We start from the raw sequence: 8032 nt of genomic DNA on the forward strand, positions 1-8032 counted from the left end.
AAATTTTCTCTCAGAATTTCATTTTCTTGAATACACTGAGAAGATAATATGTAATCTTTCTTACCTGTTATTACTGTTAGTCATTTATTTCCACTCTGGTGGTCTGAATCTATGGATTTCGCTAGTAATTATAACAATGCTTATCATTCGCACACCCAATCAACCACGTAAACAAACAGCGATTGGCATTCACCCGTTCGGGTTTTTTCGGCTCTGGTCGTATAGCCCCGTCCCCTTTTCACTTGCGGGAATGAGACGCAAGTTTTCGATTCTCGGACTCTTATTTGTGCCTGCTGACTTTTATTATAGGAACTGAGAAAACGTCATTGACTTCTTCATTTGTTAAACAAATTAGAATGTTGAATTGATATATCTCTTAAAAGATGCAATATATTTGCAACATCAAAATCATAGAATTTCTGAAGGAAATGTCTCATTAACTTTCAAAAATGGTTGTTAATATGCAAGTGGGTAAAATATTTTACAAATAAGTTGTGATGAAAATAATGAACCGGCAACAACCTCTGTGGGCACCCCACAAATACAAGTAAAAACCGCTGGTAAACGTCAATGCGGTTGTGTCTCTCTAAGCCCAGGTGTCGAAATGCGATGCTGAGCAGCCGTTTGTGGCCTCAGGGTAGTGTCAGAGCCTTGTGTAGTGGAGGCCTTGGTTTGCATCTTTCAGGGGTATGGATTTTAATGTGATGTTGCTGAGGACATAGCCTGTATGGCTCAGAACGATTGAGTCAACGGTTAAATTTCTAGTAGATGTGGTCTTCGTACATGAAAGCCAGTTCTAACGGAAATAACACACGTAACATGTGATACATATGATTGCAATAATGAGCAAATTCAATTTAATCTGTGGAAGTATATTTCTGCTATCTCTGGAAGGCTTAGAAAATATTTAACAAGACTATGTACCATCTGAACAAAAGTACTATAATATTGTCCTAGAGGAGTTACTGAGAGCGATGGACTGGGCTGGCAGTAGGAAAACGCTGACGTGTGTCTAAAACGAACGATATTAATGTCAAATCCGCAATTTTTGGGGTCTCTAGGCATTTAAAATATACCACAACGAATTCTTGTCCTCATGGTCGTATACATATCGAATTGAGATTGTAGTAATGTCGCTTACCTTATACCATTGACCTGAGATCGACAACAAAGACTTGCTTTTGGCACGATAATGTCCCACTGAAGCTTGTTGCACACACAAGATTGGAAGTGACCAGTTCCAGAACAAGACAGTGCTGTTTTGTGTGATACCGTTTGCTGTCACTTTACGTTTTCTGTGACATTTTGTTTGTTCATTTAGCATACAAATCCGAGACAGCAGTGACTCTGATACTGAAACATAAAGATACAGAAAATGGCGACACAAGCGGTCATGGAAAATATAACAAACTACAAGGATTGTTTGTGTTCACAGCCGCCCAGCTCGGGGAGGGTGAAAAGTAAAATTTTGTCATGTAACATTTATTTCAGAACTAAGAAATTAGAAAATTCACAACGAAAGCAGAAAGAGCATAAAATATTGCTGCGAGCTATGCTTTGGCAGTGTGGCGTAATGATTATTTGTCGCTGGCTTGTGTGCTGTTTGTCGCCAGTCCAAAACTAACCACCAGTAATCATTTTTTTATTTAGTATTTATCATTTATGGAAGGTTCCTGAAATATCATATGTTTGTAATGTTTGTATATTCTGAAATATTCGATGTCCATATAAATATCAGCATTCTGGAATATTTTATGTTTGAATAAGTAATTGCACTTTCTGTACAGGAGTTCAGTTATGTTCTGTCTGTACAGTGGTGTTCGTAATAAACGTCCTTTCAGTACTAAGTGTTAAATTTCATTGACGATCCTGCTTTCAGATATGGACTTGAGTATATATACAATGTGATGTTGTTTGTTGGAGACGCCAGGTATTTCAAAACCTCTACATCGTTGTGGCTCCAATTGGGCTATGTAAAACCTCCAACTACACGGACAAGATCAAGGATAGAAGCAGTACATCTTTCCTAAGACCCATATATTCAGGAGACCAACGGATTCCAAGCCAGCAGTAAATCAGCTACCCATCAGGCATCCACCAGTGTTCTCCAGAGATACTGTTCAGGACCCGACAAAATGGCTGAAAGGATTCGACTAAATCACCAAATAGAAAATGTAGGATGACATGGTTTGTTTGGCAAATGTGCAATTTTACTTGGACAGCACAGTCCAGCAGCAGTTCGAGAACTACGAGACTAGCTCAATAGCTAGGACAATTTCCTGACCAAACTGAAGGAAACGTTCAGAGTAAGTCTGCTTAGTGGAAGAACAGGGTTCAAAGTCATGGAGAATTGATATAGCGCTACATACAGAATGTTTTGGCACTAGGTCACATTGTAAGTCCATGACACAAGCTGACAAAATCTCACAATTGGTGAAAGGTGTTGTAGAAGACACATACCAAGCGCTTCTGGTGAAGTGTTACAGTGTAGAGTCAGCGCCAGCACGCCAGACGGGAACGACAGAGAAGAGATGGCTGTGAGAAGACATCAACCAATCGCATGCTGACTGATCCCCCTCCAGGACGACAACACGACAGCAGCGGCCCCTAGGTGAAGACGACATAACCACCGCTCCCGAGTGGTGCCAACCGACTTCGATAGCAGCTTCATCGTTAGCCACTTCGTTAGGCGGTACATCGTAACCTCTTTCTTTAGCAGTCTCTAACAAGGGAACCTCCCCATCGCACCCCCCGCCCCCCCTCAAATTTAGTTATAAGTTGGCACAGTGGATAGGCCTTGAAAAACTGAACACAGATCATTAGAGAAAACAGGAAGAAGTTGCGTGGAACTATGAAAAAAATAAACAAAATATACAAACTGAGTAGTCCATGTGCAAGATAGGCAACATCAAGGATAACGTGAGATTAGGAGCGCCGTGGTCCTGTGGTTAGCGTCATGTAGTTCAAATTCTAGATCAGTATGATTCATGTGCCATAGCGGTTAACAAATTTGAGCATCCGCCAATTTGCCGCATTGCGTCGTCCCTTGCTCCAGACTGGCTCAGTAGGCAGTAACAGCACGTGTGTGCCAAGTCACGTAAACAGTTCTCTAAACAGCCAGCTACATTGGTGAATAGTCCACCCACGGTAGCTGAGTGGTCAGCGCGACAGACTGTCGGGCCCGGGTTCGATTCCCGACTGGGTCGGAGATGTTCTTCATTCAGGGACTGGGTGTTGTGTTGTCCAATCATCATTTCATCCCCATCGACGCGTAAGTCGCCGAAGTGACGTCAAATCGAAAGACTTGCACCAGGCGAGCGGTCTACCCGACTGGAGGCCCTCGTCACACGACATTTAATTTAATTAATGAATAGGAATAAATCATGCCTTTATTGCTATTCACGGCACAAACACCAAGATTTCCCATCCTAACAAGCACAGCGTTATGCTTGTGGCAAGAAAGGTTACGTACAATCTGTATGTGTGCAACAGAACGAACATAAGAATTCCACCCTCTCACAAAAATCTAGTCTCAAGGCCCATGTAATCAATGCAGTGTTTTCAAAGCCTGCTGCCAGCAATAGCAACGCTACGCCAGTCTAACAAACTTTTTGTTCATTTGCATCTTACAAGGGGAGGCCGCCAATTGTGAAATTCAGATTCGATTCATACTGCGCATAATAAAAGCTCATGGCCAGAGGTGTAATGTGGCAAAGCACCAAGATGCACTTCTCAGCCGTTGTCGAGAAAATCGACAGTTAAAAGAAACCGTTCCGGTGAAATACTCTCGACGATACTTTTCTACAGCGTCGTGGCGCAGCGGTAAGCTCTCAGGTTCCTGATCCGAAGGTCGCCGGATCGAATCTTGCGCCATGCAATTTTTTTTATTATTAGTTTTTCGTAATTCAAATATATATATAAATGAATTGCTTATGCATGTTGGTGAAGGCGGATCGCTCTCCAATTGTACCGCCTCCACTTTTCCGTTTTTTTTTTTTAACAGGGTGTACCAAAGCTCTCCCGTCCGCACTGATTTTCGACGATGTTATAAGTTGCGCTAGGGACCGCATCTACCTTCTTTCGAAGTTAGCAGGCAACTACGCTGTTATGCGGCGGCTCGTTTCGGCCCATTCAACATCTGTCCTCCAAGTGTAACGAGCGAGTAACGGAGTTTATATTTCATACCTGCCACAGCAAATTTGTGTTCGTGGGGTCTCTATTCTAATTCGAACTTTTGACTTATGCTATACGTATTCGTTTCGGAATATCGTTTCTACGTCTTCCGTTAACTATACGTGGTTAACATTATGAAGACAATTAATAACATTTGTGAAAAAAAAATATATACATATATATATATATATATATATATATATATATATATATATATATATATATATATATATATATATATATATATATGTGTGTGTGTGTGTGTGTGTGTGTGTATATATACATATATTTGAATTAAAAAAAACAAATACTAAGAAAAAAAAAAAGGTTGCATGGCGCGAGATTCGATCTGGGGACCTTCGGCGTACGAACCCGAGCGCTTACCGCTGCGCCACGACGCTGTAGGAAATTGTTAATCGTAGAGAGTATTTCACCGCAACGGTTTCTTTTAACTCGATTTTCTCGACAACGGCTGAGAAGTGCATCTTGGTGCTTTGCCACATTACACCTCTGGCCATGGTTTTTTATTGTGCGCAGTATGAATCGAATCTGAATTTCACAATTGGCGGCCTCCCCTTGTTAGTGGGAAACGTGTGAAATTTCAGTAGGACACGGGGGCCTCTGTTACATTGCTGAATCGTAACACACATGAACTGTTAGGGTCCTCGCGGCATCTAAAACTAGCACGCACTTGACGGCTTCTAATAGACAATACATTCCCATTCTTGGAAAATGTACTTTGCCTGCCATGCATCGCTCACATACATGAACTGTGATCACACGATTATAGAGAACATTTTTGGCCTCAATACGTTTGATTTGTTTGGCTTTCAAATTCAGGACAATGTATTATCAGCGACTGCATTCAATGCCAACGACAGTGTAGCTAGCTTGCTGAAAGAATCCTCTGAACTCTTTTCTGAAGGTTTAGGCAAGGCTAACAATTTTGTTGCACGTATTGCTAAGAAAGACAGTACTCAATCAGAACTTTTCTCATGGCATTCCGGAACAAAGGGAGTGCTGAACTTACAATCTTCCAAGATAGCGGAGCTATTGCACGCTAACAAACTAGTCAGTGGGCAAGTTGTAACGTCGCGAGTCAATACGCAATAGCATTTATTGCACTACTTTGCAGTACGGCTCGTAGCTTTGGAGCCGTTGGCGGTGATAGGAACAGCCGCTTGTATCTTAGGGTCTCATTAGCACCTGTCGCTAGCCTAGCCATGGGAAGCGGTACCTGTGTCAATTCGAGCGGCAGAATATTCAAGCCCCTAGAATCTAAATAAACTATATTAAATATTACCCAATTTAGTTAAAAGTCAATATACTGCCCTTTGTTATTAAAAAAAGATTGTGTAAAAATCTCACTTTCTAGCTGGCATACTTTCAGAGTTAGAGAAAATTATCTAAAGTACCCCAAACAGACACTTATAAGATGTAATTCAGTTAGGATTAATAACAGTTTGTCTTTTAGTATTATTTGGAATCATTACTGGAGTTCACAAAATGGCAGAACAATTTATTTGAATTTTCATAATTAAAAACGTTAACTATTTTTCATTTTCGTAATATAAAATTCAGAAAAGATCAGTATTTATTGTGTAGTGTGAGTAAATGAGAATGAGTCAGTGTGTATGTGGGACATACGAAAAAATTCAATATTATCTTATGTTAAACATTACGTAACTATGTCATGGGAAAGTGTTAAGCAAGCAAGTTGCAATGAAAAATATAATTTCCCCACGTGCTGATGATGTATGTCCAAGGGTACTTGCTTTTGTAAGAAGGTAGCCAGAATAGCCATTTGCAGAGTAATAATTTTCTAGTTATTTCAAGATTAGTTTTCTTTTCGTTTGGTTTTCTTAAACATTTTATTAACATTTGCATGATGAAGTGACGTAAATGCATCTGTGAATGTTGATTGGCGTAAGACAGTTTTAGCGTGAGAAAGAACTCGAGTTATTTGATTGGTCGTTTTGAACAGCCAATCAGAGTTAAGCATTTCCTGCGCTTTGCAAGTAGTTATAGGCCCTGGGAGGAACGGCAGTTAGAGGAGTCGCTGGTTAGCTATCGGACACGCAGGTAATGTTGGACGTTTCCGTCTACATTATGAGTAAAATAAAGTTATTGGTTTCTTGCGTGCGGATTGTATTGCCGTGAAAACAGTTGCATTTACGGACAGATTGTACCCTTGGACATAAATCATCAGCACGGTTGGGAAATTACATTTTTCATTGCAACTTGCTTGCTTAACACTTTGTTAGAGAGATTAACACGTGTGAACTTTCGGCCTTTGTAAAATTCCGTGTGGCATGTTTCATATTCGTCTATGGAATATTTGGCGAGCAGTTTCTTTATTAGAAATCTACTGAAAAAGGACCGAATGTGAAACTCGTATATTGTAGCAGAATAATGACTGTAAATCGCGTAATAATTCGTGTCCGAGTTAAGTACATTTCTGACTGCCTTGTGTGTGTGTGTGTGTGTACTGGGTTGTATGAACTGTGAGCTGAGGAAAGTGCTATTATTCGTTAATTAAATACGGGCTGATGGCAAGTGCTTAATTTTGAACATAAAGAAGTAAAAGAACTCGTTGCAGAATTTTGCCATTTTTCTAAAGAGATGAAGCTATCGCCCTCCACCCGAAATTTGTTAAGATATTACTTACAGGATAGGTTGCTACCAGAGTTTACCGGACTTTGCAAACGTAAGTATTGACGGTGTTTTTCTTTAACGCTGCTTTTAACATCGTGTGGACAGTATCTACGTATGCAGAGAAACGGGCTGGTGATCAGACGCCGTACTGAGGTTGGTGGAACTTCTGTAGTGCACAAGCCGCGCGGGATTAGCCGAGCGGTTTAAGGGGCTGCAGTCATAGACTGTGCTGCTGGTCTCGGCGGAGGTTCGAGTCCTCCCTCGTGCATGCGTGTGTGTTTGTTTCTCCTTAGGATAATTTAGGTAAAGCAGTGTTTAAGCTTAAGGTCTGATGACCTTAGCAGTTAAGTCCCATAAGATTTCACATACATTTGAAAACTTTTTGAACATTTTTGTAGTGCACAGTAAGACCAGAAACAATGAACAAACATTCACGCCCGCAAAAACGACAAGCCGGCCCCGCCGCAAAGTCCACTGGTTTTGCTCCCCAAACCTTCAGGTCGCATTCGCCTCTGTGTTGACTAAGTCTACTGTCAACCCACAGACTGTCATTGATACTTATCCATTGCCACGCCCAGAGGATCTCATGAACAGGTTAGGCACTGGTCGCTACTTTTCAAAAATTGATTTGCGCAACGCAAATCTTAAAATACCACTAAATGAAGAATCTCAAACTGTGTGTGTTGTGAACACTCATTTGGGCTTGTTTAAATATTGCCTTTTGCCTTTTGGCAGTGCTTCCGCATCCGCCGTTTTCCAATGGTATTTGGAATAGTTGACTGCTCAAGTACGAAACTGTTCAAACTATTTTAACGATGTTGTCATAGCATGTCGTACACCCGAAAAACACATTGTAAATTTGTGTGGTTTGTTTCATGTGTTATCTGATGCAGGACTAAAGTGAGGATTGGACAAGTGTGATTTTTTAAACTTGAGTTGCAGTGTCTTGGTCATGTAATAAACATTCAAGGTGCACATCCTATTCAGTCAAATTTGCTAGTCATACGTGACCTGCCAGTTCCTTGCAATGTCACATTTTGCAGTCAGTCTTAGGGAAAATGAACTATTATATTCGGTTCATACCAAATGCTCCACAAATCGCAGCTCCATTGCGTCGCAAGAACGTCCGCTTTGTTTGGACACATGAATGCGAAGAAGCTTTTCAAAAACTTAGTGACACTGCTCAGTGATCGATGCTTGGTTC

This window comes from Schistocerca serialis, chromosome 3, assembly GCF_023864345.2.
Source record: "Schistocerca serialis cubense isolate TAMUIC-IGC-003099 chromosome 3, iqSchSeri2.2, whole genome shotgun sequence".
NCBI classification, from domain to species: domain Eukaryota; kingdom Metazoa; phylum Arthropoda; class Insecta; order Orthoptera; family Acrididae; genus Schistocerca; species Schistocerca serialis.